This window comes from Myotis lucifugus, unplaced genomic scaffold, assembly GCF_000147115.1.
Source record: "Myotis lucifugus unplaced genomic scaffold, Myoluc2.0 scaffold_37, whole genome shotgun sequence".
Lineage (NCBI taxonomy): Eukaryota > Metazoa > Chordata > Mammalia > Chiroptera > Vespertilionidae > Myotis > Myotis lucifugus.
In genome coordinates this window covers 5,998,255-6,010,929 of record NW_005871085.1, presented here as the reverse complement: position 1 = coordinate 6,010,929, position 12,675 = coordinate 5,998,255, and positions in this window count along the sequence as shown.

The window sequence follows — 12,675 nt, the reverse complement described above, 5'->3', positions numbered from 1 at the left end:
AAAAGATAAAAAATAAAAATGTGAAGTAATGAAGGTCATTCACATCCTCTACTGTTCTGCTTGGCAGGTCTGTTTCCTGTCAGGTAGACAGCACAGTATTGAAGTTCCCTGTGATCCACCGCTCCTCTGTGTCATAAGCCACAACCCTGTTTTCAGGCAGGCAGGATCTCTTTGTTTCTCAGCCTGCCTTCAGTTGTATTTACACAAGAGTCAATTTCTGATACAACCCCTGGGTGGCAGTGTTTCTGTATTAATATCCGGGGCTAAAAGGCCCCTCTACCCAGTGTTTAGATTGCTTTCCCTGCAGCACTTAATACTGGGTTGGAGGGACAGACTGCCCCAGAGCTGGTTTTCTGTTCGTCTCTCCCCACTCTGATCCCCAGGTTCCACAAAAACAATTTTCCCCTGCAGTCTTGGTGAGTGTTTTTAATTGGAAGATCCTATGTACTGGACTTAGCAATCAAAAGCAAGGATTTAAAAAGAAAAAAGAAAGCCAGAGGACTCCTGTCTTTTTCCCCTGGCACTGTGCAGCCGATATATTGGTAGAACTTCAGGCTGCCTTTCTGGGCCCAGCCCTACTGTGGGTTAATTTCTAGAATCCCCTTCTGCCAGCAGCCCTGTGGACCCCCTTCCACATTTGAGGGCTACACGGACCCCAACAACCACGGATTTTGTGGGGCGCAGCCTTCCTCTGAGACTCTAGTTTCCACTGCACGCGTTTTGCTCGCGTTTCTCCCTCCAGCCTGGATCCCAGATCTCACCTTTCTCTAGGCGATATCTGACCTTTCAGTCCATGGATTGCCTCGCCGGAATTAATTCGCCAGTTCCGGGTGGATGTTATTCAATTCAGCTGTTCCTTCTATCTGCTCTGTGAGAAGGTGCAGGGCACGTCCACATATTCGCGCGGCTTTGTCTCCCCCTTGACAGACTTTTTAGGCACCCGCGGTCGGAGAGGCTGGAGTCCCAGTGTTCCTGGGTTTGCAGCTGAGACAGTTGGTCCCTGGACCATGTGGTTGTAGGGCCCCGAGAGATCTCCCAGGTCTGCCCGGTTGAAGGTAAGGCTGGGCTTCAGATCACAGCTATTCTCCCCTTCAAGATGGTGCGGTCTCTGTGGCAGAGCCGGCCACTCCAGGAGAGATTTCAGCAGCAGTAGAGGCTGCCCGGCCAGGGGAGCCCGGTCCGCTGGTCTGCCAGTCCCCAACAGTCCCTTGGAACATAGCTGTCCCTCACTCACAAATACAGACACTCCCTGCACATCCACATACTCTCCTTTTGCTCTCTCACTCACACTATCTTGCAGCCTGCCATCCTGTTGGCCGCCATCTTGGATATTTTGGGCATGAAATTTAAAAAAAAAGTATAATTGATTGCTAAGAAAGAGAAAATGAAATAATATAAAATGCTCAATTAAAACAATTTATGAGAGTGCCTCTATTTTCCCACATCCTCAAAAATATGGTATTTATTTTTTTCTATATTTTTATTGATTTTAGAGAGAGAGGAAGAGAGAGATAGAAACATTGATGAGTGAAAAACATCAATCAGCTGCCTCCTGCATGCCCCCTACTAGATCTCGAGCCTGAAACCTGAGCATGTGTCCTGACCTGGAATTGAACCAGAAACCTCAGATGGTACTCAACCAACTGAGCCACAGGGCCAGTTGGTATTCATTTTTTTTCTTTTTGCCAATGTAAGGAAACATGATTTATATATCACACAGTAGTTCTAATTTATTTTTCTTATTATAAGGAAGTTTCTTTTTTCACTAGTGTGTTTGAAGTATTTGTATTTTCTTTCTGTGAGCTGTCTGTTGGTTAAAGACTTTTAAGGGGGAAAAAATGAGTTTCAGAATACTTTTTAAAAACATTATAGACCGGAAAATACTTTTGTGATTTAACTTTAGATTATTCCAAAAAAGAGTTGGAGAAATTTGTAAGGAACAATGTACTTACATATGATAGCTACAGTGACCTTAATGTATATGTAACACAGAGTAAAACTGAACATTTTCTGTCAACCTTCTAGTACATTTATCTTCATAATACATGAGTCAGAGAATTTGTGTCTAAAAGACTTGGAGTGAAATTTATAGGGAACTCATACAACTTAACAAAAAGAAGATAAACAATCCAATCAAAAAGTGGGCAAAGGAGCTAAATAGACACCTTTCAAAAGAGGACATTCAGAAAGCCAAGAGACATATGAAAACATGCTCAAAGTCACTAATCATCCGAGAGATGCAAATCAAAACAACAATGAGGTACCATCTCACACCTGTCAGAATGGCCATCATCAACAAATCAACAAACGACAAGTGCTGGAGAGGATGTGGAGAAAAGGGAACCCTCCTGCACTGCTGGTGGGAATGCAGACTGGTGCAGCCACTATGGAAGACAGTATGGAGTTTCCTCAAAAAATTGGAAATGGAACTCCCATTTGACCCTGTGATCCCACTTCTAGGAATATATCCCAAGGAACCAGAAACACCAATTAGAAAGGATATATGCACCCCTATGTTCATAGCAGCACAATTCACCATAGCTAAGACCTGGAAACAGCCTAAGTGCCCATCAGTAGATGAATGGATTAGAAAACTGTGGTACATCTACACGATGGAATACTATGCTGCTGCAAAAAAGAAGGAACTCTTACCATTTGCAACAGCATGGATGGAACTGGAGAGCATTATGCTAAGTGAAACAAGCCAGTCAATGAAGGAAAAATACCACATGATCTCACTCATTCATGGATAATAAAGACCATTACAAACTTTTGAACAATAATAGATACAGAGGCAGAGCTGCCTCAAACTGATTGTCAAACTGCAATGGGAAGGCCAGGGAGGGTTGGGGGACAGGAGGGAGGGGAGTAAGAGATCAACCGAAGGACTTGTATGCATCTATATAAGCATAACTAATGGACATAAGACACTGGGGGGTAAGGGAGGGCAGGGGTTTGTCAAGGGTGGGGGGGATAAAAAGGGCACTTATGTAATACCCTTTGTAATACTTTTAGCAAAAAATAAAAAAAATAAAAATAAAAAAAATAAAAAAGAAATCTTGACACCCTGGTCACATCCCAAACCAAAAAAAAAAAAAAAGACTTGGAGTGACATCAGCAAGGTGGCAGAATAGGAAATTTTAGCCCTTGATTCCCTACAGATACACAGATTTAACAATGATCTAAGTAACAAAATACCTTTATGAGAAATACAGAATCCAGTTAAGAAGTTGCAGTACTCCACACAAACACAAAGCTGGTCAGGTGCTGAATGGGTAAAAAGAGCAATTTCACTGTATCTGTATCACAGCTTAGCACAAATAAATTGTGACTCCTACTTTGGGGAGAGGTAGAGAGAGTGGGGCAAACTTCCACCTCCCTGGCCTTTCAGTGCACTTGCACCAGCTTCTGTCTCATGTCACGCAGAGCACTGAAAGAACTGGTATATGCTTTGGATAGCTAAGGAAATGGATACATTCCTGCAGCTGGTGTGGTTCTGGAGAAGAAAGAGCGGAGCATGCCCCCAAAGGAGCCAGTCTTTTAGTGCATCACCCAAGGGCTGGTTTCTTTCTCACTTCACACAGAGCACTAACATAGTCAGGGACCAGAGGGTACAAGAGATTGTGGACTCTAGGGAAAAAAAGAAAAGCCTGGATGCCTGGGAAAGCTAAGAATAAAGTCCCCAAATCTCTAGCCAGGTGCAGTGATGGAGATCTTTCCCAGTCAAAGCCAGTCTGTATAGTCTAGGAGAGGGGACTGTTTCTTAAAATGTGCAGGCATCAACATGAATCTACAAGGGATATGAAGAACTAAGAAAATACATACAATTAAAAAACAAACAAACTAAACCTCCAGTAACAAACACTTAAAAATGGAGATCTCTGAATTATTGACAAAGAATTCAAAATAATTGTTTTAAAGAAGCTCAGAATTACAGAGAACACAGGCAAAAATACAAATTTAGGAAAATTAAATGAAACCAGGAAATGGTACATAAACAAAATGCAAATATTAACAAAGGCATAGGAACAATAGCGGAGAATCAAACAAAAAATCTGAAGCTAAATAATACAAAAATTGAACAAAAAGAAAATCAGCAGAGGTATTCACCATTATATTTGACCAAACAGAAGAAAGAATCATCAAACTCGAAGATAGACCATTTGAAATTATTCAGTTAGGAGAGCAAAAAAGAAAAAAGAATGAAAAAGAATAGAGAAAGCCTGAGGGAATTATGGAACATGATAATGTATATCATTATGGAAGTCCAAGAATGAGAAAAAAAGAGAGATAAAGGAGCAGAAAGCTTATTTAAATATATAAGTGAACACTTCCCATCTGGAGAGGGAAATTTACATCCAGATGCATGAATCCCAAGTAGAAAGAACACTGAGAAGTCTGCTTTGAGACACATTATAATCAAACTGTCAAATTTAAGGACAAAGAATTTTGAGAGCAGCAAGTAAAAAGTGACTCATTATGTAAAAGGAAGCCCCCATAACACTATCACCAGATTTCTCAGTAGAAACCTTTCAGGCCAGAAGAGAGTGGGATGATATATTCAGTGCTAAAAGAACAAAACCTGTAAACCAAGAATACAGTTCTTCAGAATGAAGGAAAAATACTTTCTCAAACAAACAAAAGCTGAGGGAGTTCATCACCACTAGATCTGCCTTATAAGAAATGCTAAAGGCAATTCTACAAGTTGAAATGAAAGGATGCTAAAAATAGCACCATGAAAGTGTAAAACTCACTGTTTCAGTAAATATATAGACAAGTACTGGATACTGTAATAATATAATGGTGACGTGTAAAACATTTCTGCTTTAGTATAAAAGTTAAAAGACAAAAGTCACACAAATAACTATAAACACAAAAATTTATTAATGGTACACAATACAAAAATGTAAAGAGTGACATCAATAACACATAAGGGGAGAAGTAAAAGTGTAGAGTTTTGTATATGATTGAAGTTAAGTTGTTATCAGTTTAAAATAGACTTATAATTATATGATACTTGAGGTGAGCCTCACGGCAATCACAAAGAAAATACCTGTAGTACATACACAAAAGAAAAAGGAGGAAGAATCAAACCATATCACTACAAAAATCAACAAATCACAGAGGAAGACAGCAAGAAAGAAAAAGAGAGATAAGAACACCTACAAAACAGAAAACAATTTAAAAATTGGCAGGATTAAGTCTTCACTCATCAATAATGACTTTAAACCTATGGAATTAGAACTCTGGCCGAGTAGCTCTTAGACCGTCATCTCCATACACCAAGGTTACAGGTTGAATCCCCGGTAAGGGAACATACTAGTACAAGAATCAACCAATGAATGCATAAAGAAATGGAATACCAAATCCATGTTTCTCTCTCCATCGTTGTCCCTTCTTTTCTCTCTCTCAAATCAATCAATAAATAATAAAAGGAATCTGGGCTTTGAAGTCTTGAGTTACATTTAGGACTACTTACTAGCTGGGTGAACTTGTTGAGTTATAGAACTATTCAGAGTTTCAATTTCCTTATCTGCAAAGTAGAAATAATAGTATCCCTGAGTGATTAAACTTAAATTTCCAAAACAGTTTTTTCTTTTTAAAAACCTACTTTGTATCAATTCCCATGTTTTAACAGATCCCAAAGTTAAATCAGTATATAATTACAGTAGCATACACACCTTTATATTTATATGTCAGCATACATATACACTATACATACTAAAATATGTCAGACTAAAATATAATATACTTGGTGTATTCAGAATCAACCGGCCAGTTTGAAATTTTACATAAGCATTAATGCAGAAATACTTTAAAAAAGAAAAAAAATAATGCTGGAGCTGGTTCAAGAATTTACTTATATAGTTGAAACCCATTGAAAGAGATTAAGGAAGATTACTTGCCAACATTTTATTTTATTTTTCTTAAACTCCATTTTAAAATTTGTATTTGTTTTTCCATAAATACCTTCATTTTTCATATTTCAATATAAATGTTTGCACAGTTCAGCTGTTTGATAAAATATCCACAAGATGGTGCCATGGTTAATATGTTGACATGAGAATTTGAAAACTAGAAGGGAGAAAGTGTTTGACACACCATTACATGTGATAAAATTGCCGTCAAATTTTCATTTATTTGCTATAATACTCATTTATATATTTAAAATGTTCAAATTATTACATTTTATTATCAAAATTTTCATTGTTTGGAAACATTTCTTCAAAGGAAACATTAAACAATGAAATATTCAAAGTTGCTATTAGAGATACACATTACAAATTAAAGGATATGTTTTCAATCTCTTTCTCCATTTTTACCACCAAGATTAAGAATAATATCCAAATGGCATCCCATTATATATTTAAAATTATACACAGGCAAGGTCTTTGCTATGGACTGAATTATGTCTCTCCCTACCCCCAAATTCATATGTTGAAGACTTTACCTTCAATGTGATGGTATTTAGAGATGGGGCTAAGATGGGGGGGGGCGGTTATTAGGGTAGATGAGATACTAAGAGTGGGGCCCTCATGTTGGGATTGGTGCTCCTATAAGATAAGACACCAGAGATCTTTCTCTCTCACCAGAAAGGAAGAGTTTTCACAAGAGACTAATTGTACTAGCATCTTGATTTTGGACTTTAGGACTGTGAGAAAATAAATGTCTATTGTTTAAGCCACCCAGTCTATGGTACTTTGTTATGGTAGCCTGAGCAGACTAAAGAAGTCTTTAACAAAGAAAATTACCCAAGTTACAGAAAACAATTATTAAAAAATAAAAATTGCTTACACAGTAGATGGAAATTAGTATAGCTAATAATAATTAACTATTATTTATAATTAACCATATATAATTGTTAATATTTAAGGCTATTGCAATTCACCATAGCTGTAGTAATAATAGTTATATTGATGAAATATCTAATATAATCATTTTAAGGGCATGATCTGAAAGAAGAATTTAGAGGAGAACTTGATGAGTGGGTAGGGACAATTTCCAAAATAGCCAAAGGAGTACAGCAGGGATACATTGTAGTTTATGAAACAGCTGAATAGGGAAGCTAGAAAATGGATAAAAGTGAAGTAAAAAACCTGACTATGGAAAAGAGGAAGTTGAAGATGTATTTTGAGAATAAATTCTTAGGTATGGAATTGCTGGTCAAAGCATAAATATATAGGGTGTCCAAAACTGTATACACAAACTTTAAATAATTATAAAGGCAGTGCTTATTCAAATACATTTCATTTTCAAAATTGAGTTATCAGCTGTTAGAGTATGTCCCATTTGGGGGGACACCCTGTATATATAACTTATTAGATATTGCTGTATTTACCTCTATAGGGAATGTACTATATTTCATTCCCATCAGCAATGTATGCAAGCATTGTTTCCTGAAAACCTCGCCAGTGCAGTGTATTGAAAAACTTGTGAAGTTTGGCTAATCTGACGGTGAGAAATGGTAGCAGTGTAGTTTTTACTCAGAAGGATTCCCCTTAGAATTTCTTTTAGTGCAGGTCTGCTAGTAATGAATTTTCTCAGTGTTTGTGTATCTGGGAATGTTCTATGTTTTCCTTCAGTTTTAAAGGATGGTTTGGCTTGTTTGACAGGTTTTTGTTTTGTTTTGTTTTTTTAGTACTTTGAATATGACACTCCACAACTTCCAACCTCCAGATTTCTAATTAGTAAGCAGGTGTTAATCTTATTTAGGATATCTTTTACCTGAAGAGTTGCATCTCCCTTATTGTTTTCAATATTCTCTTTTTGTCTTTCAGCAGTTTGATTATGAAGTGTCTAGGTGTGGATCTCTTTCAGTTTATTCTACTTGGAATCTAATCTGCTACTTGGGTAAGTAGGTTAATGTTTTTAAGCAAATTTGGGAAGATTTTTAAAAATACATATTTTATTTATTTCAGGGAGGAAGGGAGAGGGAGAGAGCGATAGAAACATCAATGATAAGAGAGACTCATTGATCTGCCTCCTGCATGCCCCATACAGGGGAATCAAGCCCACAACCTGGGCATGTGCCCTGATTGGGAATAGAACTGTGATCTTCTAGTTCCTAGGTCGAGGCTCAACCACTGAGCCACGCTGGCCAGGGAGATTTTACCATTACCATTCAATATGATTTGGGGAGGTTTTGACCATATGTTTTCAAATATTCTTTCTGCTCTTTCTCTCCTTTTCTTCTGGGACTCCCCATTATGCATATGTTATGTTTATGATGTTCCACAGGTCTCTGGGTCTCTGTTTATTCTTCTTTCTTTTCTTTAGACTGGATAATGTCAATTATGTGGTCTCATATGCATAATGGTATATGTGTATAATGCATAATGGTAGTCCAGGAAGTATAGGAGAGCGAGAAAGGAGCAGGAAAAAATGAAGAAATTATAGCCAAAACCTTCCTAAATTTGATGTAAAATTTGATTAATCTATACATCAGAAAAGCTCAACAGACTCTAAATAGGATAAATAAAAATATCCATACCTAAACACAGTCACAGGCTTCTACAAGCCAGGCTTATGGTTTCTTTGGCAACACAATTTCCTAAAATGTTTAATAAGTTTCTTATTTACTTCCAGACAGTTCTGTGTGCTAATAATCACATTCCAACTTGTTTTCTCAAGGCTAATTTATCCATTTATCTATTTTTAAAATATGTTTTTATTGATTTTGGAGAGGAAGAGAGAGAGATGATTAGAGAGAATAATCTATCGGCTGCTTCCTGCATGCCCCCAAGTGGGGCTCCATCCCACAACCTGGGCATGTGCCCTGACCAGTAATCAAACCATGACCTCCTGGTTCATGAGTGGAGGTCATGAGCCACACTGGCTGGGCTATCCACTCATCTATTGATGATCACTTGGGTTTCTTTCATATCTTGGCTATTGCAAATAATACTGCAATGAACACAGGGGTGCATATATTCTTTTAAATGAATGTTTTTGAGTTTCTTCAGATATATATGCAGAAGTGGAATCACTGGGTCATAAGGCAGTTCCATTTTTTAAAATATATTTTATTGATTTTTTTTACAGAGAGGAAGGGAGAGGGATAGAGAGTTAGAAACATCGATGAGAGAGATACATCGATCAGCTGCCTCCGCACATTCCCTACTGGGGATGTGCCTGCAACCAAGATACATGCCCTTGACCGGAATCGAACCTGGGACCCTTGAGTCCGCAGGCTGATGCTCTATCCACTGAGCCAAATTGGTTAGGGCAGGCAGTTCCATTTTTATTTTTATTTTTTGGAACCTCCATATAGAATGTAAATTGTAATTAAAACAAAAAAGACTATTTATATTTGTCTGGTTTTTTTGTGTTTTTTTTTAATCCTCACCCAAGGATATTTTTCCATTGATTTTTAGAGAGAGGGGAAGAGAGAGGGGAAGACAGAGAAAAATATTGATGTGAGAGAAGCACATTGATTGGTTGCTTCCTGCAGTGCTCCGGCCCCTGCTAGGGCAATTTTGTGTGACTTTAGATACAGTGGTTCTCAACCTTCTGGCCCTTTAAATACAGTTCCTCATGTTGTGACCCAACCATAAAATTATTTTCGTTGCTACTTCATAACTGTAATGTTGCTACTGTTATGAATCATAATGTAAATATCTGATATGCAGGATGGTCTTAGGCGACCCCTGTGAAAGGGTCGTTCGACTGCCAAAGGGGTCGCGACCCACAGGTTGAGAACCGCTGCTTTAGAAGATAGGGTAGAAACAGGATAAAAGCTTAAATGAGGAAGATTTTAGAAAAATACTTAATTTCAGAAAATACAATTGTCCACTTCAATATAAGTTCCCTGTCACTGGCGGTGTTCAAGTAAAATTTCTATGATCATTTGTTGAAAAACTTCATGAGGAATTGAACTGTTTATAGGGAGTTTTAGTAGAATGTAGTTAATGCCTTTAGGCTTTATATTCTTTGATATTTTGTTCAACTAAAAAATTTCAAAATATCCCTAGGTGATTTGGCTCAGTGCATAGAACGTTGGCCTGTGGACTGAAGAGTCCCAGGTTCGATTCCCGTCAAAGCACATACCTTGGCTGCAGGCTCCTCCCTGGTCAGGGCCTGGTCAGGGCAGGTGCAGGAGGCAACCAACCGATGTGTTTCTCTCACATCAATATTTCTCCCTGTCTGTCCTTCTCTCTTCCACATTCTCTAAAAAGCAATGGAAAAATATCTTCGGGTGAGGATTTTTTAAAAATTTCAAAATACATTATTATTTCATTTGTTAAAAAAACCAAACTCCACATAATGAATAAAACAAAGCAGAAAGATGAGATTATTGCAAGATTTTTGACTTACAAACTAGAAAACTAAAGGCTCTGGGAGTAATGAGTTCCAAGTTGCTCACAGACTAAGGGATTTGTATGGGATTAATAAAGAAATTTTTTTGCTTTTTCAGCTAATTGGCTGCTTAATGGTCTTCTTTCTTATTTGGATCAGGGTAGCCAAGTCAGGGGAACAAAGAAATCCAAAGATGAACAGACTTGGCATTTGGTTATTGGCTGGTATCCTCTGCTGATTTCTAAGAAGAGCTGTATTCTTATAAAGTTAGGTTAAGTTTCCTTTATGTGCCTGCATTGACCATCTCCATTTGGTCCTTGACATAAGTGACTTCATTTTAGTTTGGTTCTAATGTTGTTAATTAATCTTCTGAAGACCTAATATTAGGCATTGGTGAAGCACCATAGCATATAGTAGATATGATCATAGTTTTTGGAGCAATTATCTGAGTTCAGGTCTGGTTCTGCCACTTACTAGCGTTGTCACCTTGGACAAGTTACTTAACATCAATATTTTGGAGGTTTTACCTAGCCAAGAGCAATGTGTTTTCTCATTTGTAAAATGAGAATAATAGTACCTACTCCATGAGATTATTATAAAGATTTAATGTCTTCATATTTGTAAAGTGCTTAGAACAGTAACTGACACTTTGTAAGCATTATAAAAGTAGTGTTAAAAATATTGAGTGTTTTGCCTAGCCAGTGTGGCTTAGTGGTTGAGCGTCAACCTGTGAACCAGGAGGTCGGTCACGGTTGGATTCCTGGACAGGGTACATGCCTGGGTTATGGGCTTGATCCCCATTGGGGGGCATGCAGGAGGCAGCCAATAGATGATTCTCTTCATCATTGATGTTTCTATTTCTCTCTCCCTCTCTTTTCCTCTCTAAAATCAATAAAAATAATATTGAAGGTTTTTAGTAAAAGTTTTAAGAGGCTCTAAGGTTAAGACTGAACTCTGTATTTTATACGGTGCATTTAAATGTTAAAATACATAGTGTTTCTTCTAATATAGACTTTTTGGTGCTGTTTTTATTGTTGTTGTTGTTAATCCTCACCCGAGGATATTTTCCCATTGATTTGTAGAAAGAGTGGAAGGGGTGAGGAGAGAGAGAGAGAGAGAGAGAGAGAGAGAGACATCAATGTGAGAGAGACACATCAGTTGGTTGCCTCCCTCACACAGTCTGACCAGGGCTCGGGATGGAGCCTGCAACCAAGGTACATGTCCTTAACCTGAATCAAACCCGGGACCCTTCAGTCCTTGGGCCAACAGTCCATCCACTAAGCCAAGTCGGTTAGGGCTTGTTATATTTTTTAATGAGGGGATCTTTGCATGTCACAGCTTAAAATAATAGCTCTAATAAGATAAGTAAATTAATGATTCTCTGCTATGTAGATATTTATACATTCAAACCTTAATTACTTTGTTATTTTCGCCCCCCCCCCCCACATTTACTCCACATCAAGTTTAAATTCCAAAGTGTTTCTCCCCTAAGTTATTTTAAGGCCTGTCTTTCATCACTTTGTTTTTGCTCACCCCAAATGCAACAATACCCTTGCTTAATCAGGTTAACTTATGCATCTGGAATTGCAACATAAAGTCCCAAAACAGCACTTGAGAAATTATGATTTATACTTAATGTGTTACAGGTGGCTTCTTAGGACAAATGCTTATTTCTTGTGTCATTAAAATGATAAATTTCTAAATCCTCAAATTGCATTTCTGTTAAAAGTTTCCTGTAGTTCAATTTCTTCTTAATATGGTTTTGCATACACATTCCAAAATAATACTTTGACCTTATGTTTACAAGAGCAAAATTACCATTAAAATCCTAGAAGCAGATGAATATTAACAAATTTCCTGCTATTAAAACATCATAAGTTATTTAGACTAAACTGTACCAGATTTTATAACATGTTCTAGAGATTGTCTGGTAAAAAATTTGCATCAGATCACTATCAAAACCAACAGGAATGTAATGGATGAGATAGTCTCAAATATAAATTACGACAAAATAAGCAACTACAGTAGTTTTTAACATGCGATCTGTTAGATTAATTTTTGAGAGCTTGACTAGCAGCCAATTTATATCTTTTGAGAATATTATAATTCATTTTTAATTTCAAAAAAGGTTTACAATGAAATAAATGCAGTAATCATGTCTTAAAAATACATTTGACTATACCTTTGCTAAATTAATGTTTTACAATTTAAAAGTTACTTTAAAAATGAATTTAGGGCCCTAACTGGTTTAACTCAGTAGATAGAGCATTGGCCTGTGGACTGAAGAGTCCCGGGTTCCATTCCGCTCTCCCTCATCATTGATGTTTCTATCGCTCTCTCCCTCTCCCTTCCTGTCTGAAATCAATAAAAATATATTTT